Source organism: Leiobunum rupestre, chromosome 5, assembly GCF_980474605.1.
Source record: "Leiobunum rupestre chromosome 5, qqLeiRupe1.1.hap1, whole genome shotgun sequence".
In the NCBI taxonomy this organism is placed as follows: domain Eukaryota; kingdom Metazoa; phylum Arthropoda; class Arachnida; order Opiliones; family Sclerosomatidae; genus Leiobunum; species Leiobunum rupestre.
The window spans coordinates 21,236,609-21,249,025 of NC_143388.1; the positions used below are offsets into that span (position 1 = coordinate 21,236,609).

Genomic DNA, 12,417 nt, shown 5'->3' on the forward strand with positions numbered 1-12,417 from the left:
ATTTAGACTTCATTACAGCATCTAAAAATTTCAATTTTAGTTAGTAATAGTTAATTACAACAATAGAAACAATAACTAAACATACCAATGATAACTTTCATCATCTTAGGGTCTTGTTATTTGTTTTCCCTTTACGTCCCTCCCAACTGTATTTTGCATAAAGTGTTTGTTTTACTGAATACATTATGAGGATACGATTTAACACGTCTTTCAGTGTGGAGCTGGGCGTAAAAACATTTGAGTAGTACCAACTTGTTATTTTTCATGACCTATTATTTGCGTGATAAAATATACGATAATGACCATTCCAACTCCATTAAAGGTTTTCGAGTATGCTCTACAACTTACTCATTGACATTTTTCGTCTACCACCTAGCGTTCAAAAACTACAAATTATAAAACCGTTAAATATTTCACGATTTTTCTGAAATTCACAAATAACAACGATCTCCACCGAGTGAGTACATACTGAATATTTCACATTTCTAGAAGGTATAGGTTTTAAGAAAAATTCCTGGGCCGATCAAATGAAGACACCCTGTATAGGTTATAAACAGGAACGTTCAAAACATCACATCTAGCTTAATGTTTCACTTATAGTGCTTTCATATCTACCCTGTCTGTATCTTTTTGCGTCATTAACCAACTTTATGCAATTTATTGCAGTAAAGATACAAAATGTCACTAAATAAAATTTATTAAAAACTTGTTATTGAAAGACCTTTTTTCTTAAGACTAACTTAGAAATTTTGAAAACCATGTAAACAGGAACTTTAAAATTAATCAAAATATCAGTCTAGTGCTTCATTTTTAACGCTTTTCGGTCAACTCTGTCTTGTATTTTTTTGGCATATTTTCCCAAATTGATTCGATTTATTGCCGCAAATATTGCAAATCTCAAAAAATACTGTACTATGTAGTTGTATAATTCGAAACATTTTTCTTCTTTAGCTTGGAACCATTTTTTATCTACTTTGTTATCTACATGCCTCATGAGACGTTCTTTTATTTTTGACATGTGTATGATCTTGGGGAACAATTCGTCAAACTCTTTATTAATCATGGTTAAATGTTTACTTAAAATGCCACTTGGCATTGTCAGTTTTCTCACAGATTCCACATCGTATGATTTAAATGAAGCGAAAAGGTTCTCATTCGAAAGTTCACCTTTGTAATCAAGTAACTGGCAATTACACGATTCACAATATAAATGGTTTTGTTTTGGAAACATTTTTTCAAAATATATCCATTGATATAATTTAACGTATTTCCAAAATCATCTTCAGATTCTTTAATTTACTCAAACATATTATGAAAATCTTCATGATCTTTAAGTGCCTCATTTGATGGGCATTCTTCAACCACAATAGGATTTTTTTAGATTTTTCTTAAGCATCAACATTAAAAAGAAACTCATCAGCATCTTCAATGCAATTTGATTTTGCTGAAGGCGTCAACAGAAAATTTACACTCGCAGCTGTGTAGCTGTTTCGAAACTGCTGACATGAAGGATGATCTCGATTACATCCGTGTTGTCGTATTACCCCAAAGAAATTCTCCAAAAAATCTTGATTGCATTTACCAGTTAGAAAATACCGAAATCCATATTTGGTGGTCAATTTTTCATATAAACCCAAAATGGCCTGAATAGCCAATTTCCATCCTTCCATACAGGGAATTGTAGAAAATTTACAATTTGGGAATTTCCATAATTTCAACCAGTTTGCCATTTCTTGAAGGATCTCCATGTGGTGATTTTCTAGTCATTGGCCCTTTGCATGGTACATTTTTGTCAAATTTGACACTTCGTGAGTTTACTAAATCAAAGAAGTCGTTAATTTTTTCCAGAAATTCTGCAGTGAAGGAGCTCTCAAGAGGCAGCAGACGCTGACTCATGTAACTGTATATGGCAGTTGCAACTGACCTTGGAAAAACTTGCGCTGCAAGTGGAGCTCTCATCTTGGAGAAATTTGGCAAATATAGGTGTTTCTTTTTCAATTTGTAAGCTCTTTTAAATTTTTCCATTTTCAACTCTAAATTGCGTAACTGTAAAAGATGGTTCCATTTGGCAGTAACTCCTTCGATGACAATTTCATACTTGTTAAAGTTATTTCTTACACTTTTTTGTATAGGATCTCTGATACCTACGCGACATCATAATTTTCGGATACTCGGATATAAGCAATAAGAGAGTTGTGGATCAAACCTGGATACCTACCAGAGATTCTATATAGCTGCGAATCAAATTTTAATAAAATTTTATGGGCACAGTTGTTTATAGTTTACAGGGTGTCTTCATCATATTTTTCGGAGATTCGGATATGACGTCCCAGGGAGATTTGGATCTAAAATGAATATCCTGGGGATCTTGTGTGTGTACTGGGTGCGGGTCGTCTAAACATTATCTCTCTAAATGATAAATGCATTTATTCTTAATACAATAATCGAAATATTGATAACTGAGACTAAGGATGGTTTTCTAGCCTTTAATAATTAAAATGATATTAATAATAAGCTTGTGGGTAATCTGCAACAGGCCTGAGGTCCTTTTAACACGATATAAGGGAATTTAGACCACTGCCACGGATAAGCATAAACCTCCCTACATTTGCTATCGCTTTAAAACCATTATGGAAAGAGGAAACCGAAGATCTCTTTAACAGACTGGAAATTTGCGGAAATCGTTGTTTAATGATATTTAAACTTAAAGGCCGAGAACATAGATTCCATTTTCTCGTGCGCGAATTTATACTCCCACAAAATTGAGTGACAGCGTCGACAGCTTGACCGACGGCTCTGACTGTTTTTGAATAGAATATACACAATGAGCATCAAAAAAAGAGGTAAGCTACAATACATGGAATTGTCCAGGCGGTCACTCAAGCGGTCAGAGCTGTCACTTAAGTTGTCAGAGATGTCAATCAGTTGTCACTCGTCAAAAAATTAAGTACAGGATAAGAAGGGTGGAAATTCGCTCTGCTGGTCTCGGTCTTTAACAGGCCTTATTTTGAATCTTTTTGGCGGTTTCATCATTTCAGATCTTTTTCAATTTACAAGAATCTGTTCAGTCCCTTCACGTTAAACGCCAATCAAAGTTAAAAATGTTTTCACGCATTGAGATATTTGACTGAACTATGGCTTAGGTTTTTAGAAAACATCCCGGATTGAACGGCTGCTGTTTCATTTTTCTAGTTAATCACTCTATCACCCAGGCCTTGGGTGTCGGTGAGTTTTGAACCAATTACGGCCCACACCTGAGCCCGGGTTCTAAATCAGCCAGGACATGCGTTCTTAGTCAGAGGTATGGAATCCAGCACTTTGTGTAGTAAAATTAAAAACAATGATTGAAAAATTGTTGATTTTAGGTATTTTAACAATATGATAATGCCATGGACACTGAGGGAGCGATTCAATTATTGTCGCTAGTGAGACGGAGATTTCGTATTTTTAAGCTTGCTCAATTTCTCTTCACGCTGAACAAGATCAGCCGACCTTCGTATTTGAAGTGCTGGCTCGTTTCGAGATGTTTTTCATAAAAGAGGGCTCACAATTCAGTGAGAGATAAATGAAGTGTAGGAGGGTTTGTGCTTTCAACCAATTAGCGAGTGCCCAGTGGTCTTGGGAATAATCATACAGTAAAATGTGTAAAACGGAGGGAAAGTTGAATGAAAACGAGCCGATAGCGGCATCGCGAAAATATAGGGGTTAAAGATTACGTGTGACTACCATAATATTAGGCCGCAAATTTGCTAAAAACAAATAATACACTTGCTTTGGTTTTGTTATTGTTTATTTACAGTAATAGTTTGACCGAAAATTAAAGCTTTTATTATTTTTTTCCAGTCCATTTCTTAAAATGGGATAAAATTGGGCTATTTTTCGACCAAATCTTTTTGGCGGCGCGTTTTTTTGGGCTAGTTAAATTCTGTTATACCTGGAAACTCTGACTCATGCGGGTTATATGATGAGTCGATAGTCTGCCGTATCCTCGTCTTTGGGACTAGCGACACTCCATCTTCTTTGTATACAGGGTGTCTCAATTTGCTCGATCAGGCCATTTTTCTCAAAATGTATTTATGCTAGGATTCTGCAATTTTCATGGTTTATTTGTTAGGTATGGACGGCTTTGGTTACTAAATTTCAGAAACATCGAATGATTTTGTGCCGTTTTGGAAAATTTATTTTTTCACCGGTAGGTGTTACGCAAAATGTTTCAATAGAAAAGTTGTAGGGCATAGTCGAAAGTGTAAAAATAATTTTGGTTCGGTTGAAAAAGACCTATTTTTCACTGAGTTTGGAGGTCGGGGGAAAAACAAGTTGTACTAGCAGGCAATAGCCTTTAATCACAACACACATGTACATTTATTTTAGGGAACTTATGCTTTCAGCTATGTAGTTAATAATCAGATCTGCAAAAAGTTATTGTTAAAGAAAATTATTACGTTCAACACCTAATTAGACAAAGTAGACAAAGACCGCGTCTTCCATTTCGACGTGGTTACGAGTAAGATCATCAAACAAAGATTTGTAGACCAAAAATTACGCTTATTTTTCTTTTGTTGTTTTTTAACGTGAAATATCAATTGTCCGAGTAGTATTTAAAGCGTTTACATTTCAAAGTTAAACATTATCTCAGCTTGGCCGATTGTTGTCCAGTATGCCTCTTTACACTCGAGATCAGCGCGCTCATATGCTAGAATTATTTTACGGAGAAGGTCGTCGTAATGCTACTCTAGTAAGTCAGTTATTTAGACGAAGATTTCCCAATTGCAGACCAAGTCATACGACGGTTCTTAGAGTTGTCCGCGTCTTCGACCACTGGGGTAATATCAATCCAAGGTTTCGTGGTCGTGGTCTCCAGGACATCGACATGGAAAACACCATACTTGCCTACTTCGTCACCTATCCTCGAGCGAGCGTCAGGACTGCCAGCTTTGACTTAGGGTTGGATCGAAACTACGTTTGTAGAACACTCAAAAGACACCATTTTCATCCTTATTGAGCGTAACTTCACCAAGGACTGCATGACGGTGATAGACAGCGCCGACTCGACTTCTGCAATTGGTTTTGCCTCATGGCTGACGCACACCAGGATTTTCACGATCAACTACTGATGTCCGACGAATGTTCATTCGGAAGAGATGGGCCTTTCAACCGTCAAAACCAACATATGTGGGACTACGAGAATCCACACTGGGGATTTCCTCACCGCCACCAAGTGCAGTTTCGCTTAAATGTGTGGGCTGGTCTGTTAGGTGACAGAATTATTGGCCCGTTTTTCCTGCCAAATCGTCTGAACGGTCAAAACTACTTGGAGTTCCTTCAAAATGAAATATCCAACGTGTTGGACGACATTCCTCTGGCCGAGTACAGACGCATCTGGTTCCAGCAAGATGGGGCGCCACCTCACCACTATCGTGACGTGGTTGCATATCTAAACGACGAGTTTCCTGGAAGATGGATTGGAAGAACTGGTTTTGTTCGTTGGCCTGCAAGGTCCCCTGATCTAACACCACTCGACTTTTTTCTTTGGGGATTCGTAAAGGACTACGTATACCAAACACCTGTGACGAGCGTTGAAGATTTACGACAAAGAATCATCGAAGCATGTCGCCGGGTGACTCCAGAAATGGTTCGGGGAGCATTTCGCAATATGCAACATCGTGCATATTTGTGCATTGCATCAGAAGGTGGCATTTTTGAAAACATTTTGTAGAAGTCATTAAAAAACATTTGTCACTTGGGCTAATTATTATTTGTTTATTTTTCGAAATCTTATAACTGAAATGCATTTTACCGACAATTCGTTAAAGGCTATTGCCTGCTAGTACAACTTGTTTTTCCCCCGACCTCCAAACTCAGTGAAAAATAGGTCTTTTTCAACCGAACCAAAATTATTTTTACACTTTCGACTATGCCCTACAACTTTTCTATTGCAACATTTTGCGTGACACCTACCGGTGAAAAAATAAATTTTCCAAAATGGTACAAAATCGTTCGATTTTTCTGAAATTTAGTACCCAAAGCCTTCCATACCTAACAAATAAATAAATTTCAGAACCCTAGCATAAATACATTGTGAGAAAAATGGCCTGATCGAGCAAATTGAGACACCCTGTATAGCTGTCGCGAACCCTTTCACATTATCCCCTTGCCCCCTATATATATATATATTCTTCTCGTTTGTATGTTAGTTATTTAAATGCCAAACTTATAGTATTATTTAGGCCTGGAGTCTTGACGGCGCCAGGTTTGACATTATTTTGAAGAGTGAATTGATTGGGACGCTCATAGTTAACTCTTTGAGGTGCCACGCTTGTTTGACCACCGCTATTAAAGTGAGCGTCATGGCGCTATGGTCCTGATTGGTGGGCCCAGCCAAAGTCGCGGGGCTCCAGTGCCCTGATTGTGAAAAGAAGCTCCCTCCATACGATACCACGTGACGTGGTGGTTAAACAAAACGAAAGAGATGCAAACGGATCGGGAGAACATGCCTGGGCTCTCGCTAATCCAAATAATGCTCTTTGCGCGTTAAGTTTCACGTAACGTCGCTGAACGAAAGTGACTAAAAGTTTCAGATAAAATAAATTCGCGAATTGAATGAGTTGAGAAAACCTCAACCATCCGGTTAGTTGGTGTGTGCGTGAAACCCGATATGGTGGCGCGCGCTCCGGACTCCCAGCTAGAAATAAGCTGCGCCAAAGGCAAGACTGGATCACCGAACGGACACTCGAATCGAAGGACAAATAAATATAACTTTCCCCTCGATAGGTGAAGTCTTCAATGACTGCTGATCAGGCTGTTAATGGGCCCGTTGGTATTAGAAGGGGGAGCACCCCCAACGTCTGGTTAATCGAAATGGCCCACTGAGGCCTTTGTTTCCTTAGTTTTGTTGATTTGTCATTTTATGTTCTTTTATTAATATTTCTTTAGCATTTCCAATGTTTAATTCATTCAACCTTTTAATTTTGTGTATTTCATGTTCGGTTATTATCAATCTCGAAGTTTAAGCAAAGCCCTAGACACCCTAATCCTCCTCGCTAACCCTAAAAGTGCAAGTTAAGCAAGAGGGAGGTCCATATGTTAATATAGGATTGGTCGACGGGAACCCTTTAGGCTAGGAATAGCGAATCAATTGTTAAGGTAAAAAAAGACAAGTTGGCAAGCCAAAATATACCTCTCCTCGGAAGCATTGTCCCTAGTGGTAATAATTTCTCGAGATGACCCTCTAAGTTATATCTCCCCAATTCAGAGTTATTTACTAATAACGTAATCCCGGTTCAATCCCGCCCGGTATAAAATTTTAATTTGAATTAAAATAATTGAGACGAAACAACCGAGATTAATTTATTCAGAATATTATAAATTAAGTAGTTACAACAGTGAGTTAGACGTACTAAAACAATGCACAATTGACTTTAACCCTATTTACGGTACAAGTTTAGCAGTTAAAAATAATACGAAGCCAATTTTAATGAAAGAAATATCTACAGAGGGTATTTGTATTTTTGTCGCTTACGAAATACTTGCCGCATAGTTAACGCTCATTTTATTTCAACTATCGCCCGATCAAGATACCGTAGATATCTGGTAGTGGACGACTCGTAGACTGTCGGAACCTGTTGACGTTGTGACACATACCGCATGAAAAAGACCAAAACCGTCCAATTTCCCATATCATATAATGACTCGCACACCCAGGATATCAATGACTGCATTAGGAATCGTAGATATCCAAATATCCACACCAACAAAAAACTTATTAACAAGAAGCGAAAAACTTACCATTCACAAAGCACAGAAAGCCACTTGACTAAACGTATATCAATAAATGACCGTAGAGGGAATAGTTAGGGTTCTTTATAAATAAACACAAACGAACCCAATTGATGAACTGCATTAAACATCTTAATCAGCCGAGAAAACGTTTAAAATAAATTACGACCGAGTTGAAAACCAGACCAACTCGATATGTTGTTAATAAATGAATTATTAAGCTTGAAAACCAATACGCTAAACCTAATAGATAAGAATATACGACTGAAAAAAACTAAATAAATTACAAAAAACTAACGGGTTCTACCCTTTATCTTATCTGCTGACTGCGCTAAAACAAGATTTGACCATTAAATTTTTTGAAAATGCGACGTATACACTTTGAAGGTTCCGTCAAAAATTATCCTTCCCCAAACGTAAAGGTTCTCAAAACATTAATACACAAAAAATAAGTAAAAAGGTTCCTCCAAAAAATGAACCATTTTGCGGAAGAAGTAAATAATTTTAAAAGAATAAAAGATAAAACAAATATACAACCGCAAAAATAAAACGTCAAATAATAGAAGAAACAATCTTAAACTCCATTCATTAAAAAAACACTAAACAAAAGTACCAAATTGAAATAAAGCAACTTATTATATTAAACAAGATTAAGTCTTTATAATTTTTTCGTAAAAAAACCACATTAGGCCTTCACAATTTCATTCGTAAAAAATTTCAGGACTTTGTTAACTATAATGCTTACAATGAGTGTCTTATTTGCAGTGTAGCTTGAAGTTATCGTTGGTTCTGTGGTAGAGCGCTCGACTGCCTAACTGAACGGCCCGGGTTCGAAACCTGGGTGACGCATTTGTTTTTAATCAAATGAGAAATCGCTAAATTAGAATTTCTTCGATGCAATAATTTCAATTTCAATTCTATTTCAATTAAACCAAAATTTCGTACTCTATTAAATACGCTTCCGATAAAGCTGAAGGTCTAATTTTCAATAAGGCGTAACAAGTGTCGGTGGTTCTGTGGTAGAACGTCCGCCTGTCAATCAGGAGGTCTCGGGTTCAAATCCCGCCCGATGCGATCGCAAATTGATACTAAGACGAATACCGTGTACAACTGGTGGAAACCCTGCCATTGAACGTTGAGAGGTAGCATTACACTCAGCACTCGGTCCGTCCCAAAGTCATTAAGAAGAAGTTGGAGAGAAAACGCCCATATAAACACAACAGACTCAACATGCACATCCATCAGAACACAAACACAACAAATTCAACACTCACAACCTACGCATAAACATTACAAAAACGTAATACACCAAACCGTCACGACGGTGAGCGAAAAAACACCATCCAAACCAAACCGCAAATGCATCCGTTAACGCTCACCGTCGCACGGTGGTTTTGCCAACCCTTTGAGAAACTGCGTACGCAGTGATTACACTTTGCACCGAAAATGCGAACGCGTTCGCAGTCCTGACAGACAGACACACCCACCCACAGACCCACACACAGACCCACCCACAGACCCACCCACAGACGAACCCACAGACCCACAGACAGACACGGTCGTTGTATAACCCCTCCTAGGGGACTTTGTCCCCTCGGAGAGGTAAAAACCCTCTACACGGCCAACCGAAATCTAATTCTCTTAGGTTCTTAACGTGGTGCCCTAACTAAGGTTTGCCGTACGATTGATACAAACTTTCAGAGGCGGGTATATTAGGCATCGTGAGAAGATGAATTTGTGAGCGGCGAGTTTGGTTTTCATAGCGTTACTGAGAGTTCAACGAACTTTTTAAAAAAAGTTTCAGCTAACTAAACGTAATTCATAAATAAAAATTGAAAGCTTAGTGAAATAAAAACGGTTTTGCCTTTAAAATTAAATTATTAGAAAGTTGAAAACCTTTTTCTACCCCGCATTCCATTAATATTTAAGAATAATAAAATACCGTAAAATCATTATATTTGATATTGTTCTATATCAATATTGTTTTCTTATTTCTATTCAAAAGTAAATGATTTTTATGTCACTACTGTTATTTTTAAATTTGATGATTACGTTTATTACGATTGAAATATATATTTTTTAAATTGTATATCTAAAATGTGTTTTTTCTAAACTTCCATTTATCGAAGACTTACAGCAAGATCACACATAATCTTAAGTAATGTCATTGCGTACACTTGGTATTATCTAAATATGGACTAGAATTCCTACTTAGTGATCTTCTAGTGAACCACATTCTAGAAAGCAAATGGTTCACTTGTGGATCACTCGGATTTTGGGTAGATCACCGAAAGAGCATCTTATACTGGGGTGTAAGTGTGTATCAACGATAGAGCGGTATGAGATCACTCGCCAGGGATCCAAATGTGGTAGTATGTGAAGCGTACTTTGAATTTGCAGTGTAGGAGCTGTTCAGGCACTACAACAGTTGCCAAATGTCACAGGAGTGGAGTTACTGAAACATATAAAGTCACTTCTTATAATTATATAATTATATTTCTGCCCTATTTTTACAGTGCATAATTTAATTGTTAATCTTAATTGAATACTACAATTGTAAAAATCTGGTGCAAAAGTTCAAGGTTAGCTCTATTCCGTTGAATAGTCAATAAATAATTTATTTTTATTACCCTGCCCGTCGGTTAGTATGCGAATATTAAATATCAAAATCATATTATTTTATCTGTCAGAGTACAAATGATGTTTCAATCTATTATATACGCCTCCATTCTCCATCCTTAAAGAATCAGTGATTTTTAGATACATATTTTAATTGAAACAATAGCACGCCTTTTAATAAATTGAAACGTTAATCGCGTTTGAGTCGTTAAAAACCTTAAATTTTAAATGTAGTTCCACGTAAAATTAATTTTATTTCAGTGCACATTGTTCCGAATTATTAAAATTTATTGGCTTTTGAAAATAGAAGACTAAAACCAAAAACTCCTGTCGACTCGTCACTTATTCTATGAAAAAGTTCCTCGAAAGACTCCATGATGAAAATTTTGGTAGGCCTATTGTTAACATTTGCTAAATTTAAAAAAGGACAAATTAAAGGTTTCAAAATTAAATTATAATCGTTTGTGTTTTCTAGTGGACTTTGTTGGTGATTGCTCTTATTGGCGCAGGTAATGAAATTGTTTCATTTCTTTAAAACAAACGGCGTCGTCGTTTAGAGTTATCAACGACGAAGTATTAAACGTTTATCGACCGTTTAAACGGGGTCTCACGGTACGGGGGTATAGAAATAACCTAGTCCATGTTTAAACTGGGTCCCCGGTATGTATTAATTTACGGTACGAGGGTATATAAATCTTAAGTGCGTGTTTAAACTGAGGTATACAAATCACTTAGTTTATGTTTAAACTTGAACAGGTGGTATATATTTGATTTGTAGAGACTACAGCGCTTTCCTAAACAGCATTTGTTTAATCAGCATTTTCCAAAACAGCGTTTGGTCAAAATAGCGCTTTGTCATAACAGCGTTTCTTTATATCGCGTTTCCCAAAACAACAAATTGTTCAAACGGTGCTTTGTCATAACAGCGTTTCTTTATACAGTGTTTCCCAAAACAACAAATTGTTCAAACGGCGCTTTGTCATAGCGGCGATTCTCAAAACCGTATTTTGTCGAAACAGCGTTTCCCAAAACGGCGCTGCTTTCTATAGCACTAATAATATAGGCCTATTGTAATACATATTTTTCTGGAATTTCGGCAAATTTCATTACCTAATGGTTTCTGCCGATAGTTAGTATTGCAAACTTACCTAACCTAACCTAACGTAACCTAACTTAACCTAACCTAACCTAACGTAACCTAACCTAACCTAACGTAACCTAACTTAACCTAACCTAACCTAACCTAACCTACCCCTGAAGTGCATATGTATGTTATACATTTTCCATCGTCAATTCATATAAATTTTAAGAAACCGCTGTCTTGACCAAAACCGCTGTTTTAAGAAACCGCTGTCTTGACCAAAACCGCTGTTTTAAGAAACCGCTGTCTTGACCAAAACCGCTGTTTCAAAATCGCTAATTTGAGAAACGATATATTCAGAAACGCTGTTTATGGAAAAAGCTGTTTTGACAAACCGCTCTACTGAGAAACGCTTAACCAAAAAACGTTGACTAAACAAAATGCTCTTTCGACAAACCGCGGTATTGAGAAACGCTATTTCAACAACCGCTGTTTTAACAAAGCGCCGTTGCAACAAAATGCTGTTTTGAAAAATGCGCTTTTGAAAACGCTATTTTAACAAATGCTATTTTAGTCAAGCACTCTATTCCCTACATACCATATATTTATTTAAGGTACGGGTGTATATAAATCTTTAGAGTGTATGTTTAAACTTGAAACTGATAGTTTTATTAGGTAGAATCTAAATGTGAGATTTAGGATTTCAAATAATTATTTTAAAGTCATTGCTGTGGGGAACGTAATGACTCTCTAAAATCTGTGGTGAAATGAGGAAAATCGCTTTTAAAATGAAAAGTTTCTAGAGGGCAGGCGCTCCTCTGCAGATCCGCTGATGTGGGTACCTTAGCTTGATCTTTCTTTCACTTGCAGAGCTTTGTTCCCACTTGTCTACGAGATTTTGAATCTCAATGTGGAAAACGAGTATACGATTTTGTGATTAA

The 12,417-nt window shown here is 36.9% G+C and overlaps 1 long non-coding RNA gene across 2 annotated transcripts in view; it reads left to right on the forward strand.

Annotated features, from left to right (window-relative positions):
- The first annotated feature begins 10,721 nt into the window (after positions 1-10,721).
- Positions 10,722-12,417, forward strand: part of LOC149943787 (uncharacterized) — a 413,771-nt gene continuing 412,075 nt past the window's right edge. The window contains exons 1-2 of one of the 2 annotated variants that reach the window (XR_016480873.1): positions 10,722-10,784; positions 10,871-10,904. This is a non-coding gene — a long non-coding RNA (uncharacterized LOC149943787). The remainder of the gene's footprint in view (positions 10,785-10,870; positions 10,905-12,417) is intronic. The other variant, XR_016480872.1, reaches the window with a different exon arrangement.